Below are 24,383 nucleotides of genomic sequence, written 5' to 3' on the forward strand. Positions count from 1 at the left end.
TGAGAACAATGGGAATGTGTCCCTGCAGCCAAGTGTTCTGTGCCAGAACAAGTGGATGTTATGGGATATTGTTTTACAGATCCTGCCAGACCAAATCTCCCTGTTTGCCCCAACAGCTCTTTGGAAAATGATCCACGGGGCTCCATGTGAAGGCTGATGTGACACTGAGGATGTGGAATTCCACACGAATTCCAGCCAGGAGCCTGGGTGCCCTCAGGGACTGGGACCTGGCACCTCTCCAGCCAGAGGGGAAAGGACCCCACCAAGCCTTGTCAGCCACAGACAGCACAGTAGAGCTGAACAGCAAAGGACCTTGGGGACATTATTCTGGAATTAAAAAGGCATCAGCTCTGTGGGCAACAGAATTATTGTTCCTAACCCAAATGAGACTGAGGAAAAAGAATGAAGAGCCGTGTCACTAAAGAACTAAAATCTTGAGTATCTCAAAGTATTAATGAGCCCCACTGAGTGTCAATACAAAGCTCTCAAGGGACTCAATAAAGCAGATAATTGGAGCCATGATTGCATAAACTACTGAAAGAGTTGGTGTCAAAAGGGAAACTCCAAGTACCTTAAAAAAACTGAGTACCTTGAAGCATTAATGAGCCCCACTGAGTGTTGTTACTGACAAAGGTTCTCAAGGGACTAATTAAAGCAGATAATTGGAGACCATGATTGCACGAAGCTCTCAGAGACTCCAAGGCAAAAGCCAAACCCAAACCTTAAGAGTCTCAAAGTATTAATGAGCCCCACTGAGTGTTAATACAAAGCTCTCAAGGGACTAATTAAAGTAGATAATTGGGGGCATGATTCTATAAACTACTACTATAAACTACTAAAAGAATTGCTGTCAAAAGGGAAAGACTTGACATTTCTTTGTCCTCACCTGTCATCTCTGCCTCGAATTTCCTGCTCTAACTGGAACCTGGGGACATTTTCTCAGTTGTGTCCCTCATTGGGACCCATTAAAACTTCAAGAAACTACAGCATTTTAATTTGAGTTCTTGAGAAGGTTTTGGAACACTCTCTCAGGGAATGATTATGATGTAAACATTTAATGAACCAAGAGATTCATTAAAGTCCTTGTGCTGTGTCTGTGCTGCTGAGCTGGGCTGGGCTCCTGGCACAGAGGCAGCTCCCAAGGTGAACCAAGAGAAGCTTCAAAAAGACATTTCTGCTGAGGAGCAGCTCCTCTGCCAGCCCAGCAGGGCTGAGGGCACTGCCTGCAGGCACTGAGGGCACAGGAGCCAGGCACAGACAGGCTCAAGGCAATCAGGACTGGGAAGACATTGAGCTGAGACTGCACTTGGGGAAACATCTTCACAGCCCTGGACACGGTGAGTGAGGATGAGGATGTGCTGCAGAGGGGGCTGCCCTGGGCACCGTCAAAGGGACAGGGCAGGACGGCTCCTGCTGCCAGGGACGGCTGCAGGGGCTGAAGCTGGGGCTGCAGCCAGGGCTGCCCAGGGCTGTCCTGCAGAGCAGCTCCTGCAGAGCCCTCAGGGCTCTTGTGCCACCTGCCAGGGACAGCTCTCAGCCTGTCTGGCAGCTCCCCATGGGCTGTGGGGAGAAGTTGGAGGTGCAAGGAGCCACCCCCATCAGGGCAGATCCCTCCTGCTGTGGAGATGGTGCTGCATGGCCAGGGCTGCTCTCAGCTTTCTCCTCAAGGCAAGGCAAAGGGGCTGTCAGGTGTGTCTGTGTCACTGACACTCCTGCACTGTCCCCCTGGGCATCAGCACATCTGCCTCCCATCTCCCTCACAAAGTGCCTCCTCAGCCTCCTGTGCCTCCAGACAGCAGCAGCAGCACCTTGGCTTGCAGCATCTCAGTTTGTGTGAGCTGCCCTTAAGGCCCTGCTGGCAGGGAGATGGCCCTGGGCAGTGCCCTGTGCTGGGAGGGGTGTGCAGGGCATAGCTGAGCCCCCAGGGCTGGGCTGGGCTCTGGCAGCACTGGCAGGGACAAGGCTTGGATAGAGAGAAACAGCTCCCAGTAGGCAGAACTGCAGGCAGCAGAGAGCCACAGGAAGCCTGGATATGCTCCCTGTCCAGCTGCCCAGGGTAAGAGTGGGTTTACAGAAACTGACTTAAAAACAGGACCATTCAAAGAGTCAACTTTATCTTTCCAGACAGTTTTAAGGGTGATAACCCTGAAATAGAGGGTTAAATGAGGGTGAAATGAGCAAGAGGCACCTATGTGGGACCAGGATGTCTGACTGTACTGGGGCTCAAAGAGACGTGTTTTCCCTTTGTGTTCTCCAGTGCTCAGGCTGAGGGTAATGTTGAAGATGAGGCAGTAACTCAGCAGCATAAAACTAAACAGAAAAATATTTAGTGAAGCTCCCCCACAGGAAGAAAAGCAGTTTTGAGAGGATTCCTATCTGAATTGTACAGGATTGTCTCAAGGAAATGTCTCCCAGCATATCAATGTGTTCTTTTAACAGCCCACAATGCCCAGAGTGAGGAAATGTCCAACAGCAGCTCCATCAGCCACTTCCTCCTGCTGCCATTGGCAGACACGCGGCAGCTGCAGCTCCTGCACTTCTGCCTCTTCCTGGCCATCTCCCTGGCTGCCCTCCTGGCCAACGGCCTCATCATCAGTGCCGTAGCCTGCGGCCACCACCTGCACACCCCCATGTTCTTCTTCCTGCTCAACCTGGCCCTCACTGACCTGGGCTCCATCTGCACCACTGTCCCCAAAGCCATGCACAATTCCCTCTGGAACACCAGACACATCTCCTATGCAGGATGTGCAGCACAGGTATTTCTGATATTCTTCTTCCTTGGATCAGAGCTTGCCCTCCTGACCATCATGTGCTACGACCGCTACGTGTCCATCTGCAAACCCCTGCACTACGGGACCCTCCTGGGCAGCAGAGCTTGTGCCCACATGGCAGCAGCTGCCTGGGCCAGTGCCTTTCTCAATGCTCTGCTGCACACAGGCAATACATTTTCCCTGCCCCTGTGCCATGGCAATGCCCTGGGGGGATTCTTCTGTGAAATCCCACACATCCTCAAGCTCACCTGCTCCAAATCCTATCTCAGAGAACTTGGGCTCATTGCTTTTAGTGCCTCTTTGGTATTTGGCAGTTTTGTGTTCATGGTTTTCTCCTATGTGCAGATCATCACTGCTGTTCTGAGGATCCCCTCTGAGCAGGGAAGGCACAAAGCATTTTCCACCTGCCTCCCTCACCTTGCTGTGGTCTCTGTGTTCGTTAGTACTGACTTGTTTGCCTACCTGAAGCCCCCCTCCACCTCCTCCCCATCCCTGGATCTGGCAGTGTCAGTCCTGTACTCAGTTTTGGCTCCAACCCTGAATCCCTTCATCTACAGCCTGAGGAACCAGGAGCTCAAGGTTGCAATGTGGACACTGATCACTGGATGGCTTCAGAAACCTTAAACTACTTGCCAGTTTCTGCAAATCATGTGCAATAAAATTCATCTTAATTGTTCTTGTTGGTTTGATTTTGGACGTTGCTTTTCTTTAGTGTACTATTTCAATATTGTCCATAAAGTAATGTCATTATTTAAACCAATTCTGATTTTATTTATCTCCACATTCCCTGTGGTCACAGACTGTGTGAATGAGGGGCTGTACTCCTGGCAACTTAAAACGAACTAAAGGTTCTTTCACCCTGCAAAGTTTTGTCCAGAGCTCCCCCTTTTCTTCCCTTCCCTGGAGCTGCAGCAGCAATGTCTGTGTGAAGAGCTGGGGCAGATCAGTGCCAACTTGGTGTTGCCAGTGCTGCTCCCGTGCCACTGCCCCGCTGCCCTCCTGGCCCTCGTGTTGCTGCAGGGCCTGAGTGCTCTCGGGGCCGGGCACAGCCCTGGGGGTGGCAGTGCCGGGGCTGCAGCAGGGACAGGCCATGGGCACTGCTGGGGCAGCGCTGACGCCTCAGGCCAGGGCCTGGGGGCTCCAGGCTCCTTGGCCAGGCTCGCTCCACAACCCTTGGCCAGCCCAATGCTGAGCACAGAAAAGCCCCGGGAGCAGCCCCAGGCTGCTGGGCAGGCTGGGGGCAAACAGCATGGCTGGTGCTCTGCAAGCTCCCTGCAAGGGGGACACCCTGGCAAGGAGCAGCAGAGCAGGCGCTGATCCATCCCCACTGCGCTGGACACCCCAGGGCAGCGTCCCAGAGCGTCCTCATGCACCTGCCAACAACATCCCCCCTCTGCAGCCCTGGCCTCTCCCCCAGCTCACACAGGAGCTGCATCCTTGCAGGCACACACACGGCAGCACTGGCTCAGGAGCCCCTGTTTGCATTGCACACAGCAGGCTCAGCACCCCCATGGTTCTGCTGTGGGGACATGGAGCTGAGTGAGCACAAATGCCATCAGCCCCTGGGGCCAGCAAGGGCTGGGGGCTGGCAGGGAAACCACTCGGGTTTGTCGTGGCCTCTGAAATCAGCCAGAAAGTTTGTACCCATCATCTGTGAGTTTCCTGTCCCACTGTAGATGTTGTTGCTCAGAGCCAGGGCTGCCTGGCAGCCACCCCCAAACTGCCCTGAGCATTTCCTTGGCTTCACCTTTGCTTTCTTTGCTGTTTTCAAATCAAGATTTCTTCCTATTGCCCATCCCCATCCCCTCCCCTCTAAACAGCCCATCTCTGTTTGCCCTTCCCTCTCTGGCCCCACTCGTCATTCCAGTTTACGATTTTGTACCATGGGAAGATCCCTTGGGGTGCAGGATCATCCTACAGATGCTTCAGGAATTGTCTGCAGGTTCCAGACCCCTCACCAGCCTTGTTGCCCTTCTCTGGACACACTCCAGCCCCTCCATGTCCTTCCTAAATTGGGAGGCCCAGAACTGGACACAGCATTCGAGGTGCTGCCCAACCAGTGCTGAGCACATGGGAACAATCACTGCCCTGCTCCTGCTGGCCACACCATTCCTGATCCAGGCCAGGAGCCATTGGCTTTCTTGGCCACCTGGGCACACTGCTGGCTCATGTCCAGCCTGCTGTCCATCAGTGCCCCCAGGTCCCTTTCTGCCTGGCTGCTGTCCAGCCACTCTGTCCCCAGCCTGTAGCACTGCAGGGGTTGTTGTGGTCAAAGTGCAGGACCTGAAACCTGGTCTTATTAATCCTCTTGTTGTTGTCTTTGGACCCTGGATCCAGTCTGTCTGGGTCCCTCTGCAGAGCCTCCTACCCTACAGCAGATCAACACTCAAACCCAGTTTGGTGTCTTCACAGTTCCATGAGGCCCTGGAGTGTCACAGTCATCTCCATGATTCCATGAGGTCTCTCAGTGTCACAATGTCCCTTTGGTTCCATGACACTGCTTGGTGTCCCAAAGTCCTTTGGATCCTTGGGCCACACACTGTCACAATGGATCTTTGGTTCCATGACCTTTGTGAGTGCCACCATGAATTCCTTGGTGCTGCAGTGTCACAATGGAGCCCTGGTTACACAAGATCCTGCAGTGTCAAGAGGGACCCTTGGTTCCATGGGGCACCACAGTGTCACAATTGTTCCCTTTGTTCCCAGAGACCTTGCAATAGAACAATGGCCCCTTGAATCCATTGGGCCCCAGGCTCTCACAAGGCTCTCCTTGGTTCTGCAGTGGCACAATGGCCCCTTGGTTCCACAAGGCCCTGCAGTGTCACAGTGGCCTCTGTGGTTCCACCAGGACCCAGACTGTCACCATGGACTCCTTGCTTCCATGTAGCCCCACAGTGTCACAGTGGCCCCTTGGCTCTGTGGTGCCACGTCATACACAGTGTCACTCTGGTCCTCTCAGTTCCATGAGGCCCTGCAGTGTCACAATGGCCCCATGCTGCCCCAGGGCCCTGCAGTGTCACAGCCATCAGAGAATCACCCAGGCTGGAAAAGACCTTGGAGAGCATCAAGTGCCACCTGTGACCCAACACCACCTTGTCACCCAGACCATGGCACTCAATGCCACATCAAGTGTTTCCTGAAACACTTCCAGGGATGGTGACACACTCACTCTGGGCAGCTCATTCCAATGGCGAATCCCAGCTTTGGGATGGGTCCTGGGCCTGGATCAGGTGCAGCTCTGGAGGGCCCCAAGGCCGGGGCTGTTGTGCTGGCCTGGGCAGATGGGATGGCAGGAGGGGCTGCAGAGCTCTCAGGAGCTCAGGGAGAGGAGAGCAGGGCACACAGGGAGCCTCCTTTTGCCTTGGCCAAGCACCTTCCCCATGGCTGGGGCTGAGTCCTCTCGCAGCTGCAGCTGCTGCTGTGCCCTTGGCAGGGGCTGAGGCCGTGGGGCCACTGCCCAGAGCCCCCTGGCCTGAGCAGAGCTGTGGGGCCAGAGCCGGCTGGGCTGTGCTGGGGAGAGGCCCTTGGTGCTGCACAGAGCTCAGGGCAGCTGGCACAGCTTGCAGGGAGCTGGGCTGGCCTGAGAGAGCCTGCCAGAGAAAGCAGCAGTGTCCATGTCAGCCTGGCTGAGCGGGCAGGGGCAGGACTCAGCCCAGGCCTTGTGGGGCAGGGCCAGCGCCTGGGGAAGGCATTGCAAACAGGCAAGTGGCCCAGAGAGGAGGCTGCTCTGTGCCCTTGGTGGCCTGCACAGAGCAGGGAGGGGGCCCAGGACATTTGTCAGCGCCAGCCTCTGTCCCCAGCCCTTGCCAGCCCTGGCTGCTGAGCCCAGCTTTGGCCTGGGCTGAGTTTGGCTGTGGCCCAGCTCCATCCTCCTGCGGGGCTCAGGGCCTGTTCCCGGCCATGGCCAGCCCTGCCCGGCCTCTGTGCTGGCCCAGAGCCCAGCAGAGCCCGGGGCAGGGCTGTCAGTGCAGGCCCACAGGTGCCACGGGCTGGGCAGGAGCTGGCAGAGGCTGCCCAGCAGTTCTCACAGTGATGTTCAAATGTTGGGAGCAGCAGAAGAAAACAAGACATGTTTTATATCACAGCATCAAACAATCAGAATTCATAAAATTAAATAAATAAACGGGTTAGGATGGAATAAACCTCATTCTGTTCCATATTGCTGTCAATAATCATAAAACTTGGCTTTATGGGATTGATTTTTAGCATTTTTCACTTTTCTTTTCTTGAGTAAACATGAAAAGGTGCATTTAAAATAAAACCAAGATGTACCCACCCTTGGCAGTGACCAAGCCCATCAATGATAGCACTAATGCCTCTGGGATAAAATACTCAAGGAGGAAAAAAAAAGTATGCACTTTAAAACAAAACTGTACATTTCAAGAGGATGAAGTAGAAAATTTTAGAATAAAACTGAAAATATGCAAAGTACAGTTAAAGCTCTGATTTTATTTCCAGTGACTGTGGCTACAAAGTTCAGACTAGGAAAGTAGGTTAGGTGGGAAAGAGGCTGGGCAATAGGTATTGTGTCTCTGCTCAGGGCAGGCAGCAAACACTGCTCTTACTGCTGTGGCTGGAAGCTCTCCTAAAGAGAAATTTAATAGGAAATTCCCTGTTTTCTCAGAAAAGTTTCTTTTGTAGATTTGCAGTATGACAATAAAACGCAAAAGAGGATTGGAGAGCTGGAAGGCAGGTGGAGCAGCTGAGCTACAGGAATCTGATCTATGAAAAAATCATCTGGGAATTATTTTTCAGCGCAGATCTCCTTGATTTGTTTAGCAAATGAGGAATTCTTGGACATGAGTTGTGTCTTATCAGTGGCATGTTGATTCTGACTATTTTGGATTCATTGTTTCTGTTTGGCTGAGATGATTTAATACTTCATTCCCCGTCTGATGGAGTTACTCTTGTGGAAAAAGCTTCTCTCACATTAGGTATTTCAAGAATTCTCTGTACTTGATAGAAACATACAGAATTTGTGAATGATATAGATTAGTTGGGTTGCTGTGGAGTTCTGTTTTTTTATCCCAGTGACAAATAATTTACACATGAAATTCTTGTTGAAGAGTCCCCAGTCCAGGGGTGCTCCTGTCTGCACTGGGATGGAGCCTTCCTAATTTTCCATCAGTACTCAAGGCTCACAAGGCGTGCAGGTCCTAGAATTGAATTTCTCAGCTTTTTTTCACGGAATGTCCCCAAGCTTTTGGACAAAGCAGCCGCAGCTCTGGCCCTGCTCCCTGGGGGCTCCTCAGCGGCTCCTTCCCGGCTGCCGGGCAGGGCTCGGGGGCTCGGTGGCACTCGGGTGTAGCAATGGTGGGACTTTGGCACCACTTAATTAGTGGCTTGGTTTTGGTTGTTTTAATTTTCTTTTTCTTAGAGTTAGGATTAACAGATGGAAAGGTTTTTTCTCGTGTTTGGGCTTGGTTGTTTATTAAATTTTATCAGAAATTACAGAGCGTTCAACAGCGTTTCTAGCTCAGAAAAAATGGAAAGATGCTACAAGGTTTTTTAAAGCTAAACAGTTCAATAGAGAGTTAACACATATTATTTATCCTTTTAAGCCAATAATCCGATTTTTATGATTTTTATGGTGATGCTGACTAACTAGAAACTATTACCTGAAACTCATGATGAAGAAGGAAGATGAACACCGAAAGAGACAACTCTCAAAATCTTTCATATTGTCCCATACTTATTACTATACTATAAAAACCTAAAATTTAAAACCTGTTACCCTGTGAAAGCACACACTTCTATTTCACTACACACTCGTGATTTTTATTTCACCACTCATATTTAGAAGCCGTTTTCAAGGCCTCAGGTCAAAAGCAGGGTTTTCCAGGGAGTCAGTGCCTGACAGCACAGTAAGCTCAAAAAAAAAAAAAAAAAAAAAAAAAAAAAAAAAAAAAAAAAAAACCAAAAAACCCCGCAAACCAGGTTTGTGGGATTCATCACTCGGGGACAGCCGGGCAGGGCTTGGTGGCACTTGGGGACAACCCGTGCGCTGCTGCCGGGCGGGGCCGGGGCTGCGGGCGAGCGTTCCGTGCCCGTCCCGTGCCCGTTTGCCCGTTCCGTGCCCGGGACGCTCCGTTGCCAGCCGGGCGGTGCCAACGGCAGAGCCGCACTGGGGCTGCGGCAGCGCTGAGCGCTCCATCCCGGAGCTCTGCTCTGCCCGCTCCATCCCGGAGCTCTGCATTGCCCGCTCCATCCCGGAGCTCTGCTCTGCCCGCTCCATCCCGGAGCTCTGCATTGCCCGCTCCATCCCGGAGCTCTGCATTGCCCGCTCCATCCCGGAGTTCTGCTCTGCCCACTCCATCCCGGAGCTCTGCATTGCCCGCTCCATCCCGGAGCTCTGCTCTGCCCGCTCCATCCCGGAGCTCTGCTCTGCCCCCAAAGCCTGTTTGGCAGAGCATTCATTGCCACAGGGGAGGAATTCCTCGCCCACACGGCCGGCTTGTGCCAGGTAATTCTGCACTTGGCTACCAAGGGGCAAACTGGCTGGGCACGGATGTCCCTGCTGGCCACCAGCGCTGGGCATCAACAGGAGCATCTTCAAAGCCAATGCTCCTGCTCCTGCAAGCTGGCAGCAGTGTGCTGAGAAAGAGCCACTAACCAGGGAAATTACCTTTAAGGCATTCTTTATATAGCAAATATTTAGGATTATTATTCCCCAGCTTAGATCAGGACAAATTACAAGGTTGCAGCAGGCCGTGCTGCTGCTGCTGATGCTTTAATCCCAAATGTCTCCAAACCAATCCCTGGGAAAGGAGGGTGACATGGGGAGCACAGAGGGCCCTTGGTTCTGCCCCATGTGCTGCCAAAAGGTGCCAGCACTGAGAAGGAGAGGGCTGAGGGCAGAGCCAGCAGATGTGTGTCAGGGGGAACTTTATTTTTTGCTTTTCCTGGGCAGTGCTTGCAGCAACTGCTCCAGATGTGGCCTGGGATTGCCCCATTGGGAATGGGAGCAGCTGCCAGGGGCTGTTCTGGCAGTTGAATTGTGGCAGCCAGGTACTCCAGAAGGAGGTGGCAAAGCCCTTGTGGAAACACCCACACCCCAAAGTGAAGGCAAAGTTATTGATTTGTTATTTTTCCAGTTTCAAGGCTCATGGCTGTTATCATTATAATAGCCATGTATGTATATTCATATGTTATATTTATATAAGTACAACAGCCACCAGAATGTTTAAATCATTCAAGGCCAGGTCTGACAGGCCTTTGAGAAACCTGGTCTAGTGAAAAGTGTCCCTGCCCATGGCAGAGGGGCAGAATCTGGTGACATTTAAGGCCTCTTCCAATGTAAAGCATTCTGTGGTTCTATAGATTTATGGTTCTCTGGTTCTATGAGTCCAGTATGTTCCCTGACTGGATGTCAAATTGTTGCTTCAAATATATATGTAAAACACCAAGCTTTGCCCATAAAAATATCATGGGAACGTTAGTGATAGCAACATTTGAAAGAAAAGCTCTTGAGATGGGTACATCAAGTTTCTAAGCAGTTTTCAAGCAGTTTCCAAGCTTCCTTGTTCCACTAGAGCAGCTCTTTGCCTGGAGCTGGATGGACAAGGCAGAAAGAAGAGCAATCAAATATGTCCTGCTAAGGGATGCAGAAATGAGCCTGGCCAAAAACAGCCCTGTCCAAAGCTTGTAGGAATTCCCACCAGGGTACTTGGGTACCTGCTTTCCTCTCCAGAGTGAGGCAAGCTTGTGTTCAGAAGCACAGCCTGGTTGCAGGAGCATTTGTGCCTTGTGGGAATAGTGTGGTCAAAAACCCGGCCCTCTCAAGGGCATTTGCACAACTTTTGGACAGTTTAGTGAAATCTAGATTTTCCTGCTGGCCACTTGTGTGCTTTGTGGCCATGTCAAGGATAAGCTGGTGACAGGGCAGGCTTCCCTGTCATGCTGTTTATTCACATGTGTGCATGCATCTCTCTCTGCCCAAGTTCTGCCAATGCCAGGTCCATTCAGCAGATATGGGAAGAAAGTTGGAATGACTTCTCCCTGCATGCACTTCCTACTTCTCCCACTTTTGTTTCTCTTGAAATTCCAGTGGGCACCATGTTCTTTGAAGGCACTTTATTTCCCAGCCAGCAGGATGGTTTTCATGCTCGTGAGGGAGGAACAAAGATGCAGTGTTTGTTTGCTTCCAGGTGTGTCCTCTTAGCTTGGTGTCAGTGTCTCTTGTGAGGCTTGCCAGCTGCAGGGGGAGGTGGGGCTCTGGCAGGATCCCCATCCACAGGATTCCCATTCTGTGGCTTGCAGAATGGTTCCCTGCTGGTCCCTTCCCTGGTGTTACAGCCATGGCTTGGAGCTCAGCTGCTCCAGCTCTTCCCCAAGTGTCTGTGCTCCTGTTCCACACCACTTGCTCTAAGTGGGGTGGCTCACAAGACTGCACAGAAAACTCCTGTAGCCTTCTCCCCAGCAAGAAATCATTCTGCTCTCTCTGGAGTGTGAGATGCTGTAAATGAATGTCACAAATTGAAATGGAAATGCTCTCAGTCCTATTTCAGCCAGTTTGAATTTTTTTACTTCTGCTGAGAGGATCTCGTTATCTTTTTATCTAGAGCTGTGTTTTCAGGACTTTATTTCCCTCCTTTTCTTTCATTCCCCTTTCCAAAATTGCTGCCATTTATGTGAGGCCCATTTGTGTTGGAACTTTGAAGCCTGGGAATTTTGAACTTTCTGTGCTTTCTGACACTGACTCTCAAAAGAACACTGCTTTTGACTTGAGGCCTTGGAGAAGGCTTCCAAATTAGAGTGATCAAGTTAGAATCACTGGTGTGTAGTTAGAATAGAAGTGTGTAATTTCACATGGTGAAGGGTTTGGAATTTGGGGTTTCAGAATATAGTAATGGGTATGGAACAAGATGGAGGTTCCTGGGCATTGTTTGTTTTCTTTTTTTCCTTCTTGTTCCTTCTTCTTCATGATTTCAGGTAGCGGGTTTTGGTTGGATAGTTAGTGCTGCACTGTGGGTCACAAGTGTTTAGTTATTGAGTCAAAAGTATAAATAATATAGATGCTTGTTCTTAATTGGATAGTTAGCTTTTAAAAGACTTTGTTACTAGCTAAATTCACCTCAGTTTTCCTACTTTTGGCCTAATAGCTCGAAGTGTGGAAGAACTCTCCATACTTTAGATAAGATTTAATAAACAACTAAGTCTGAACAAGAAATTTGTCTTTTGAACATTCAGTTCTGACTCTAAGTGAAGACAGAAGAAAAAAGATAACCACTGTCACATTTGGTCATCTAAAAGCAGGGTTCTTAGGGCACATTTGTTCTGAAAATTGAACCAAATATCCTGGAGCCTGCAGCAGTGGTGGCCTGGTTTGTCATGCTCCTGGCCAAATCTGGAGTTTAGAGCTGACCTGAAATGCAGCATCACCACTGGGGGAAGGGGGACATGGATCTCTCGGTTCCCCCCATTCTCAGCTATGTGTAATGCCCACATTTGGATCATTGATGTTAGGAGCACTGCCAGTAGGGTATTCCAGGCTCTGAGGGTAGCAAGTCCCTGCAGATCGTGGCCTCTGCTTTAATCATGAACTCCTGCAGATGGTGAATATCTGTTTGTTCTCTTCCAGAGAAGCTGACTCAAACTGAGGCTCTAAAATGCAGCCAAGAGGCAACCAGAACAGCAACATCAGGTAGGAATTGATTTGATGCAATCTTGGCTTCCCAGGTGCTGGGATGAATGTTGAGAGGGTTTATGAAAAGAATCCTCCCTCCAATGCAAGAATCAGAATCCCTGAGTGGGAGAAATAAAGGTTGTCCTGCCAGTGGGATTTTCAGAGCTCCTGTTACAGACCCAGACCTGGATGATGTTGTGGGCCAGGGCAGGTTGTCTGCTGAACTTTCTGAAGCCAATCTCTCATACCTGGGGCCAGGGCACTCCCTTCTGCACTTTGGGATGCTTTGGGCCCTGGAGTATTTTCCTGTTTCAGTCTGTAGCAAAGCACAAGAGTTGTTTCTTTTCGGGGTGGGTGCAAGTTCTTATTTCTTGTGGAATATGTTTGGAGAGGATGAGAACTGAGCTGATGTTTCAGGGCAGACATTTGGCTCCCTCTGCCTCTCTGAGCAGTCAGGGTGATGGGGTTTTCCTGGTGACACATCAAGTGTTGACCACCTGCAGCAAGTACAGCAGTGTTTTTAACTCTGCAGCTGTTTTGCCCCTGGAGATGGAGAGGCTGGGACTGTGGAGTCCCCCTGCTCCAAGGCTGCCAGGTGCCTGGAGTTCCCAAAGCTTCCAAATTTCCCTGACCTGAGGGAAACTGTGCAGGGTTCTGAGTGGCAGCAGAGCTCAGGTGTGCAAAGGCTTTGAAGAGCATCTTGACAAGCACCTTGAATGGCCAGGTCAGAGATGGGCAGCAATGGTGTCTGCAGGGCTCTGGAGACTGGGAGAGCTACAGGCTCATCTTCAAGGATTGGGCATTTCAGCAGACAGCAGACACTTTGCTCTGAGTTTGGAATGTCACCTAGTGCAAAAACCAGGTTTATTGTAAGTAATGGCATTCAGAATGAGATGAGGCAGCTGTGCCTCGGCTCTAGGGATGATGAAACTTTCAGGAGCTGATTACTGGTGTGGTATTGGAGAAAGTGCCACTGCTGGAAGTTGGATGGGCCAAGAAGAATCTAGGAATTGTATGTATGAAGCAGACTGTGCAGTAGAGTAGAAATAGATACCTGCATCCATTCTGCCTACATGCTTTTCCTTCTCCTATGTCCACAAAGAGCAGAGGCAGAGTTTCCCTCATTTTGCAGTAGTCTTTCACAGAGCAGGGACAGTTTAAAGGATCTGTTTTGCCATGATGGGACACAGCTTTATTGGTGTTTTGCTATGGGGCTGGTGGGATTGAGTACATGCAGATGTGGCTGAGGAGGAACAGGGGCATTTGACATGGTGTTTTCTGAATGTCTGAGATTTCCATTCTAATGACATTGATGGGATTGCTTGAAATACAGCTACATGATTTTCTGTGGAAGCAGCTTTCTAAATATCCATTGAAAGTAGAGAGTGAATTTCCAAGGCTGTTTGTAAAGTGGACAAAATTCAATCCTTGAAAGTGGCAACACCTTCAAAAGAGAGGATTCTCTTTGACTCTCAGGGGGAGAGTGAGGTGAGAGGTGTGAAGAACAAGCATGGCAGTTTCTCCATTGATGATTGCAAGTGGATTTGCCAGCTCATGTGCTGATCCCCCTCAGTGACTCAGCGACTGCTTCTCCATTGTTTCACAATGAAATGGGGGGAGAGTCTTTCCCTTGTCATCCTTGTCGATGTCTGGGATGAGGAGCAGCAATCCCTGAGAAGGATGTGTGCTGTGCCCCAGAGCAATGAGACCCACAGGGGACAGAACTGATCTGTCCACTGTCAGCATCCTGAGGATTTCAACATTGCTTTGCTGCTGGACATGTGCCCTTGTGGGAAAGCCCCAGTTTGTGCACAGAGTATAAAAACAGGGGTTCAAGTGTTAACTCTCCTTTCTGTGTCTCCTTCTGAAAGCCGGAACAACAACAGAAACCTGCTCGGCCGTCTGGAGCAAGAGAGGCGGAGGAGGGAGGTGGAGGAGAAATACATATCCCGGGAGAAGACTCCTGTCTTTGCCAATCCCTACAAGGTAATGGGAGTGGGGTGCAGGCTGGAAGGAGAGGAGGAAGGAGGCTTGGGGGCCGAGAGGAGAGCTGTGTCTTCTGCATGGGCTGTAGCAGACTTTGGCCCAATCCCTGCAAACACAGCATCTTCCCATCTGCTCCACTGAGCTTGCCTAACTTCCCTAGTGGGGATGCATGGTGATTCCATGCAGATGCTGAGCAATGTCTCTTGCAGAGCTGGCTCTCCTGCCTGGGCTGTTTCTGACATTCCCCTCTCTGTTCCTGTGCTGCAGACCAATAAAGAGGATGAGCTGTCATGGCACATCAAGCACATGCTGGGCGAGTGGGACCTCAACCTGATCCCCTGGCAGGAGTCCCCTCCAAGTCCTCTCTGGTTTCCAGAAATGTCCAAATCCATGTCACAGACCTGCAGGAGTGGTCTGGCCTCCAGGAAGACAAACCCATATGAGGACATGGGGAAGGAATTCTCACTGCAATCACTGGGCCTCAGGCCTAACACTAAGCAGAACCCAAAGGACTGCAATGAAGTTGTCTCCAAACAGAGGCCAGAAGCCAAAGCTCCACCATCCAAAATCCTTCCTGAGCCTGTCCAGGTGAGTGCAATTGTTGGGGCCCTCTGTTGTTGGCAGTCCCTCAAGGTCAGGGGATCATCACACTCCTGGCTGGTGGCTGAGCCTTGGCACTTGGTTCCAGATGTGCTTTGGGGTTTTGCCAGGCTCATCCTTCAGCACTGGGATGTTGCTGTGCCCTATGGGAGGTCGAAGTTCACAGTGCTGAGCCATGGCAGCAGGGCCAGGAGAGCCAGGGAGATGGTTTTCAAACTGTGTTTGGCCTTTGGGAGGAGAAGGAAGAGCTGGAGGCTGCAGTCAGCTTTTCCTGGAAAAGGCTGGTGATCAACTGCAAAGGACTGTAGGCAATACCTTGTGGAAAATGAGAGGAAGCTGAGAGAATAAAGCAGTGCAGGGCCTTGCCTCCTGCAGGAGCCATTCTTCTGTGCCAAAAAAAAATAAAGCACCATTCCTGGTCTCAAAGTCTTGGAAATGCAGAGTGCTGCAATCAGCCCTCAGGCCAGCAGCAATGGGCAGTGTTTGTCCTTGCTGCTTGGATGAGTCTGATTTTATTGGAGTGAATGACAAATGTCAGGGAGTATCAGTGTGAAGAAAGGAGCAGGGATGCTGCATCTTCCTTGGAGAGGGTGGTGAGGGAGGGGAAGGAGGGGGTGCCCAGAAACAGCTGAGAGAGGCTTGGAATCCCTGGCAGCTTCTGCCATCAGCTGGGGGTGGGCTCAGCTCTGCAGAACATGCCCAGCTCCAAATCTGGCTGCTGAATCCATCACTTGGCCAAGCATGGGAGAGTGAGAAACGGTAGCTGGGCATTTGCAAATGCTGCAGGGGCAAGAAGAGGATGGCTAAAGTCAGCCAGAACTTGCATAAACTGTGTTGCATCTTTGCAGATGTGTCAGAACTCCGTGTCTTATCCAGACTGCTGTGGCCTTTAGAACAAGAAGGAGTCTCATTTTATTTGGGTGAATGAGAAATATTCCTCTTTCTCTAGAACTGGCTTAGAAAAATTGGCAACCATTACTTCTGACTGGTTTATTTTAACCAAGGAAGCTTTTTGCTCAACTCTTTTAAATGCAGAGGGAGCCTGTGCCCCTGAAGGCAAAGCTTAGCTGCATAAAAAAAGGGAGAAGACTGCACAAACATTCTTACATAACAACAACAACAACAACAACAATAATAATAATAATAATAATAATAATAATAATAATAATAGTAATAATAGTAACAAATAATAGTAATAGTAATAGTAGTAGTAGTTTAAGAATGGAAACAATATTTCCTGACTGCCAGGTTCCAAAGGGAACACAGACATTTTCCTCAGAGGAGGAGAAGGTGACTGTGAGGATTTCAGCTGGTTTTCCACCTGGTCTCCATTATTCACTCCCCTTCAGATGGGCCTTTTCATCCTTACTGGCATTTTATTATTAATGGACTCGCATGACATTTTTGGAGCTGTTGGTAAGCACATGCTGGCTGAGTGCATGTCAATTAGTAAAAAACTCAAATCAACTCCTGCCTCCCTTGTTCTTGTTTCAGGAAAAGAAGCCCATTGGTGTGCCATCCACTGAAAAAAACTTGGAAGGTTGGTGCTCTTCAAGAATAGATCTCTGTATTTCTTGTTTTGCATACATGAAGGAAATGGGTGGGGAAGAAATGCATTGCTCAGCTCCTGTTCACTCAGCAGATGTTTCCCTCCCTGAAAGTGTGTTTTGGGGTGGGTGAGGAGAAGTCGAGATAAAAGCTGGAGCTGTAAGATGTTGTAAGTTCAGCCTTCCTCTCAGTCTGTAACACTCTCTAGAGCAGTTCAAGAGCCATCCCATGACAGCTCATCCTAAGCAGCCAGAGCTGCTCCTTCCTCAAGCTGGAGGTTTCCATTCCCGAGCTCCCCTTGCCCAAAGGCTCTGGGCCTGCTGCTTTGTGTCTGGGCTTCCCAATTCCCATTGCCAACAAAGGGAAACCAGCCCCATGCTTGCAGCACAGGGTGTTACAGAGACCCAGATGCCCTTGAGCTTCTGAGTGTTTCTGAGAGGGCCAATGTGGCAGCAAACTTCTCTTTCCTCTCTCCCATTGTTTTCAGTAGGCTCTGCATTTGTAGAGCTGTCACATGTTTGAGCCAGAGGACGAATGGAAAATGCTTCAAGGACTCCCACTTTTGTTCCAGCTGTCCTCTCCAAATCTGATGTTTTTTCATGGACATTTGAAGCATGTCATGTGTGGAAGCACAAACCCCATTTTACCTTGACTGTCAGCAAAAGCTGACAATAATGATCTGAGTGTGTTAGGCAGAGGTGGGAGTGCAGAGTGCTGCCCACCAAGTCAGCTTTAGATGGTGCCTACACCAGGCACACACATCTTGAAATCCTCCCCACTTGCTGCACTCTGCTGAATTCCCTGAGCTAACCTTGCCTCCCCCTCTCCTCTTTGTTTTTTTGAACAAAACAGGTTGTGGAAAAGCCACCTCCTTCACTTGCTCCTCCAAGGTACAGTTGTGTTGCCAAACAACCCTCTAGACCAAACTAGAAAAACAAACCTTTTCACATGAGGGGGAGATGGGAAGGGGTTCCTGGTTCCTCTTGTAGCTACAGGCTTTGCTTTGTGGCTGCCTGGAGCTGCTGTTGAAAATTGGTTTCTGTTTTATGGGGTTTTCAGGAAAGCTCCAATTAGAAAGGAATAACCCGGGCATGCTGGAGTTTGCCTATGAACCAGACTTGGTTTTCCCCAGGTGCTCCCTTCTTTTCTCCTCCTCCCCTCCTCCAGTGTGTCTGTAGATCCTATGTTTTTGTCTTAACCAAGGAACACAGATGGAGAAGTGAAAACATAAGGGGAAGAATGAAAACACCCTCCAAAATCCAACCTGAAATTTGTTGAGCTCTATTGGAAATTTTCCTTTGAGGGTTGTTGCTTTCAGAAAGGCACTGGCAAGTTTTGGTGTTTAATTTAGGTTTAGTTGGCAAAAGACTGGTTCACAATACAGCAGTCAGATCCTGTTTACATATTTGTCTGGCTGGGTGTGATGTTGAAGGTTTGATTATTCCCCCAGAGGGGTTTTGATGCTGGTTCTTTATTTTTGGAGCATGGCAATGTGTTCCCCTGGCCCTCTGCCCTCTGCTCTCAGTGGCCAAACACAGGATTTGGGTTTCGATTGGAATGCTGCCATGTCAGTGGGATAAGGAAGTAACCTTTCCCCTGCTGCTGTTTAATTTTGTCTCCTGGGGGCCTTGCAGAGCTCTCCAGCCCCAGCAGAAGAGGGTGGCACCAGCACAGCCCAGCAGCTGGGAGTCAGGGAGCTCCAGGGACTGCCACAGCTCGCCAGCCTCTGCACTTCCAGGAGCACCAGCACCCAAGGTGAATGCAAATCCAGTGCAGAGGCTGCTCCACAGCAGCCCCTTGCCTCCCTCTCTGCAGTCTGAGGGCAGCCAGGACAGCAGACCTGAAATCCTGTCCCTCTTAGGTGTCCCCTTGAGACCTCTGCAGCAGCAGCAGACATTTCTTGCCCTCTGCTTCCCTTTTGGAATTTGTCAAGAAACAGCCCTTCAGGTGGATCAGGCTCCTCAGCGAGCTCATCTTCAGACTAAGCAGAGCTGCCTGCATCCTCCTGGGCTCACCAAGGAGCCTTTGCCCAAGGAGTCTGTGGGTACCAAAAGGCCTGGAGAGCCCCTGGAACACAACAAATCCAAAAGGGTGAGGAAGGAGGAGAGTGAGCCTGGTCCTGGGGAGGTCACAGACCAGCCCTGCAAGGATCAGCTGGAAGTCAAAGAGAAGCCAAAAACCGACAGTGAAGACCCAAAGCTGGCACTTCACAAGGCCTCTGAGGAGAGAGAGCACAAGGGCTGCCCCCAGGCCAACACCAAAGGGTTTTTGGAGCCTGAGCTCCTGGGAGATGCTCAGGAAGGTGATGCCCTCATCCCCAATGGCCGCAGGACTGGGGAGTTGCACAAGGAGAAAGTGCCCTCACCTCCTGGGGAGAAGAAGTTGTTCTTGCCTGCGAGGAAGCCAGACTTGAAAAGAAATGAGGAATCCTGAGGAGTCCCCTAGAAAGAAGAAGGTGAGAGGGGCAAGGGGAGGTGGGTTTGGACAATGACCAAGGTGGTGTTTGAAAACCCCATGTGGAGATTCCCTTCATAGGTTGGCACTAGAGCCATGATCTTTCTCCTCTAAAGGCAGCTCCATGTGTTATTTTTTGTTTTCAACCAGAATCTGTCAAACGGAGCTGTACTGGTCTGTACTCTATGTGAACTTTCAAGACCTGACTGATTTTTTTTTTCCCTTTTGTCTTTCTTCCTGTTAGAGGGAAGACAAGGGGGATACTCCCAGGAAGAAAAAGGAATGAGAAAAAATCCCCCCCAAAAATTTCAGCCTTCAGCAAACAAAGAGTGCAGTAAACTGAAGTGAGTATGCAGTGGTGGGATGTGTAAATCTAAGTCAGAAGGGTGAGAAAAAGAACTGTATCTTCTGTCCAGACCCTTGGGAGTTTGTTTTTAATTTTGTGTGCCTTCTGCAACTTGACCTGCTGCAGATTGGCCTTTCCATGCTGGAAGCAACCAGTGCAGAAAGCAGCTCTGCAGGTGGAGGTGGGTGAGGGTAGGGAACCTTTCCCTCCTGACATCTTCTGCAAGCTCAGAGGTGTTTGGGTTGGTGTTTGGCTGGGGGAAGGGATGTTCCAATTGCAGTAGGAATGGCAAAGCTTTAATTGTGGAGTTCTTTGCTCCCTTTTCCTTAGGGAAAATGAGCAGCTGTCTTAGTGATGTGCTGGCTTTTGGAGTGGGAGGGGCAGGAGGTGTTTCTGGGCAGAGAGGGCTCTGGATCAGGTTGGGGATGGTGCTGTGCTCTGTGTCCAATGTGATGTGCAGCATCAGCTGTGCCAAGGCAGAGCAGCTGGAGAGCACGTGTGCAATGTGTAGGGACCAAAGCATGGCAAAGGTGGGTGCTGAAAGAGGGGAGAGGACTGTCCCATGCACAGCAGGGTCAGGCAAGAAGTGCAGCCCCACATCTGAGCCTTCCCACTGCGTTTAACTTCATTTCCTCCTCTTCTGATGCTCCAGTCCATGAGCTGGGATTCACTGCTTGCTGTGTTCTCAGAAACTTTGAGGAGCTGACTAAAAATGGTGGAAATGAGCAGTAGTGAACCAAGGCTGAGAGCTATTCGGTGCTGCTTCTTGCTGCCAGAGTTCCCTGGTCATCCTGATTTCAGATGATCAGAAATCTGCTAGGCTATTGTGTTATTGAATGTTAAAATCCCTGCCAATTAAAAGTCCCTGTCCCTTGAAGCCTCTCAGCTTTGGAAGCGTTGTCCAGTTGAGACACTGGTGAGAACTGGTACAGGATGTAGCCAAGTTTTTAAGAACATTGTATGTGCATCACATTAATGAATTTCCTTCTCTTGTGCAGAGCATCAGAAGCTTCATTCCAAGCTGAGAGGAAGAATGTGGTGCTGCCACCACTGCTGGCCGTGACTGCTGCACAACGTGCACCAAACTCAAGCCAAAAGAGACTCAGAACCGAGACTGACAACCTGGACCTGCCTGCCACGGATAACCCTGCCAGGAACCAGGAGCCAAGCACAGGAAAGTGGAGGAAGATCCCAGGGAACAACCCCAGGGCATCACCATGGATATCCAGGAGAGCTGACAGGAGGATTCCTGCAACCCACACGTGCTGTGTGATTCTCTTCACAAACATCCTCTCAGATAAGTAACTCTTTCTGATTGCAGCCAAATGCAAATGCAAGACTGGTGTAAAAAGGAGTGTGTTTCTAAACAGAAATATTTTAAATCTTGTTTAAAAATAAGAAACAACAAACCTGTGGGTGTGGCTGCAACCTGGGCCTGAAGTTTTATAGCTTGCTTACAACATAGTTCATAGCCCTTGCAGCTTTGCATTTCTGGGTTATAAAATTGGATTTTATTGGCTGCTTGTTAAAATTTGGGTGTTTACTGTTGGCTTGGGGTGTGGGATTTAGGATGTTTGGGGGAGGGTGGGGCTGTGAGTTAAGCCAGGCTGTGCACCCTGTATTTGCTGCCTTCTAATAGCTCATTTTTTCCTGATAATTTTCCTCCTTCCAGCCCTCACTGCTCTCTCAGCCACTGAGAAGGAAACCTGCTGCTGAATTTCTCCATGCCTGGGAGAAGTTTAATGATTCCAAAGCACTGTGAGTTGCCAAGTGAGAAGCCAAGGTTCCATTTCCATTATTGGAGGGATTGCTGGGGAAGGAGGCGAGAGGGGGAGATCCTGGAGCACAGACTATGCCTGGGACAAAGGAACATTTTCTCTGGAAATTCAGGATAGCCGGCCTTTGGAATTGCTTTAGGCATCCCTCTCTGATCAGTTTTCTCTCTGTTGTTTTTCAGGGATCTGCAGGGATGAGAAGAATCCTTTCCCAGAGACTTCTCTGCCAAATGAAGACAAGACAAGGAGACTGAAGTTGGAGCAGTAAGTGTTTGTTTCACAGCCCTGCCTGCAGTTTCTGAAGACACCAAACAGGGCTGGCCCTGCAGCCACCCCAGTTGCTGCTTCCTTATTCCTCATTTTGGGAGCAAAGAGAGAGGGAGGGATGGGGGAGAGCACCTGCTGAGTAGCTTAGCTGCAGCTGGGCAGCACTTGGACTTTTGACTCCTTGCTGGGCTTGTGACCAACATTTGCCAAAAGGAATTCCTAGAGCTGCTGCTACGTTTTTGTCCAGTTTAGTCATTACAAATGTCGTGTTGTCCTGTGGTGCAAGCAGTGGGGAATAGTCAGAAGCTGTAACCTGCCATCCCACGGGGCCTTTGCAGTGTCATTTTCCATAAAACACAAAGTTTTGTGGGCCCCTTTGGGCAAAGGGATGCATTGCCATGATCTGCTGGCAAACTTGCAAAAGGAAAAAATCGGGATGTGCCTGGCAGAAGGGCTGGGAGGCTGTAAAAATCCTCTCCATAAAGAGGCAGCTGCTGAAAGTCAAAGAGCTCTGCAGGTTCTCTTCGAGTAAAGTCACTCCAGTCATTGAGTGTCTTCTGCCAGACGTGCCTGTTGGATGAATCTAACCAAATGTTTTCTCTATCCCTCCTTTTGTTCCAGAGATTTCTGCTGAACAAAGCCAAGAGACGTGACCAGGAGCCGGCCTGAGCTCATCCACTGAACGAGACAGAATTTACAGTGACTGAGACTGGAGCCCAAGTGCCTTAACTGGGTCTCCAGGATGTAAATAGTTCCATGTTCTCTGTTCTTTTGGAGCCTCAGAAACAGTTTTGTTTTGTTCATTTTCTTACTGTTCAATGCAAAGCACCTGCATATTTTTTGGTTTGTTTTAAATACAGTTTGAAGTTCTTTTGGCTATCTCAGGAAAGCTTTGTGTTTTTTGAGGGTAATGCTTTTCTGCCTTGCAAAAGAAGAGATGGAGGGTGGTACCTGCCTTTCAAATAACCAAGTGCAAGGAATTTTCGGGATGGGCCCATGTGCTGGTGGTCTATAAACCTGTCTATTATGAATAACTAACAGGACAATATTGCCACCTATTGCTGACAGGAAATCTGCACTCAGATTGTTCCTGAGGGTCTTGCTCAGTTTCAGCCTTGTCAGCCCCAAGTTTGGGTGGCAGAATGACCCCCAAGGTGTGGTTGGAAACAGCTCTGCCTGTCTCCTGTGCTGAAGGGATGGGACTCACAGGGAGGATTCACACTTGGGCTGCTTTTTGGCATTTGGGTTGGTGAGGCTGGGAAACTGCACACACAACCCGAATCCCAAAGTCAAAATCACTGCGGGGAAGGGTATTTCTTTATCAAGGAACAAATTATTCACCTCTTTTCAACACAAGACACAGCATGCGGCAATTTTAAATGTTCACCCCAATCGCTTCTCCCTTCTCCAGCCATTTTGGTCTCCTGAAAATGAAAACTTAGATCCGAGCTCCCATTTGCCTTGTACTAAGCACGCCTCACCACACAGTAAGGACACAGTCAAAATAATAACGATTAAAATAGCAACAACAAAAATAGCAGCAATGAACAAGGGTTTGTCCAGTTCACCCCCAGAACTGCTGGCCGTCCCCTGACCCAACAAATCCTTTCTCCGGCCACTGCACCCTCCTGATGCTTGCAAGCAAAACTGCACAGCTTGAGCTGAGCACAGAACGTCTTCTGTGACTTATCAGCTGCCTTTTAGCTCTGTGTACGCCTTACAGGCTACCCCACATAATTTTAAACACACTGTTTTGTCTGCAGTGCAGTAACAGGTCTTGTCTGTCCCTGTGATGAGCAGCCGGGGAGCAGAGATCCCTCCAGGAAGGTCCCGGCAGCGCCAGAGATGTCCCCAGCCCGGGCTGTTCTCACACACAAACAGAGGAGTCCTGCCACCGTCACCAAATTGATGCAGGAACAAAAACTCTCTAACCAGTTAAAGATAAAGAGTGATATGGTTATTACAACCCTGGGCACACCCGGGAGAAATCTCCCACTGGGATGTGTGAAGTGCACAGGGCTCTTGCCTTCTTTTATCCCCAAAATTTTACATATTCATATAATTATCTAGTACGCCTATATATGCATTACCTAACCCTGCCTACCCCTGCTTTGTATTAAAATGAGCTCAAAGTCCTTTTACTCTTGCACAGTTCCTTCCTTCAAATGGGTCAGTGGGTGTTTGAAATGGGTCAGTGGTCTCCTAATGATGAAGTCAGGGAGTCTTCCTCACCTTTAACTTTCACCTTTGTCTAGTTGCTAGGTTCTCGGACCCCTTGGCCATAGTTCAAGCTCCCAGCCTGGTTCTGGTTGGTTTTGGGGAGCAGGTGCAGTTACGATTCCTTCACTTTAACAATATCCTGACTGCCAATCTTAACACAACAAAGCCAAGCAAGTGATTTATTGTCTTGGCTCTACTGGCTCAGCTGCTTTCTGCAATGTTTTCTACTCTAATCATTATATGTATAGCTTCTATCTCTCAGCTAAGCTCTTAATCCTTTAATTTTTTCTTCAACTGAACATTAAAACCTATTCTTGAGAAACAAAAGAAGGGGGAGTTGGAGTGCCCACATGACAGGTTAGCAAAAGCCCTGTATGTTCTCAGCTTTCTGAATTGAGATGAAGTTGGCCAAACAGCACCCAAAAGGCAATATTCTTTTGATACAAAGGCTCATCCCTGGCCTCCAGTGACAGTAAAGGACCCAGTAACAGGGCAGTGGAAAGGACCTGTAGACATGTTAATGTGGGGAATCAGTTATGCTTGTGTCTCCACAGGTCACCACATGAAATGGGTTCCTTTGTGGTGTGTGTGACCATTTGTTGCATCTTCCTGATTGGCGAAAGCACTGTGAGTGTCTGACCCCCTACACTGGATGGCACAAACGTAGGGATCACCCCTGCAAATGCTGCTCACACTGATACTGTGTGCATCCCTGTGACAACCCCTGGTGATCCCTGCCACACGTGCTTGGTGGGGATGTCCATTGGCCAGAAGCGTTTTGGTAAGCTGTA

The 24,383-nt window shown here is 49.6% G+C and overlaps 1 long non-coding RNA gene across 2 annotated transcripts; it reads left to right on the plus strand.

Moving 5' to 3' along the window:
- Nucleotides 1–18,461: 18,461 nt before the first annotated feature.
- Nucleotides 18,462–22,251, plus strand: LOC148217253 (uncharacterized). Of its 2 annotated transcripts, XR_015801100.1 has the most exons (5): nucleotides 18,462–18,985; nucleotides 19,229–19,328; nucleotides 20,329–21,088; nucleotides 21,288–21,369; nucleotides 21,994–22,251. It is a non-coding gene; the product is annotated as an uncharacterized LOC148217253 (long non-coding RNA). The 2 variants fall into 2 exon arrangements; XR_015801101.1 differs by lacking the exons at nucleotides 18,462–18,985; nucleotides 19,229–19,328 and adding an exon at nucleotides 19,748–19,860.
- Nucleotides 22,252–24,383: the final 2,132 nt, after the last annotated feature.

This window comes from Sturnus vulgaris, unplaced genomic scaffold (assembly GCF_052056855.1).
Source record: "Sturnus vulgaris isolate bStuVul1 unplaced genomic scaffold, bStuVul1.hap1 Scaffold_87, whole genome shotgun sequence".
Lineage (NCBI taxonomy): Eukaryota > Metazoa > Chordata > Aves > Passeriformes > Sturnidae > Sturnus > Sturnus vulgaris.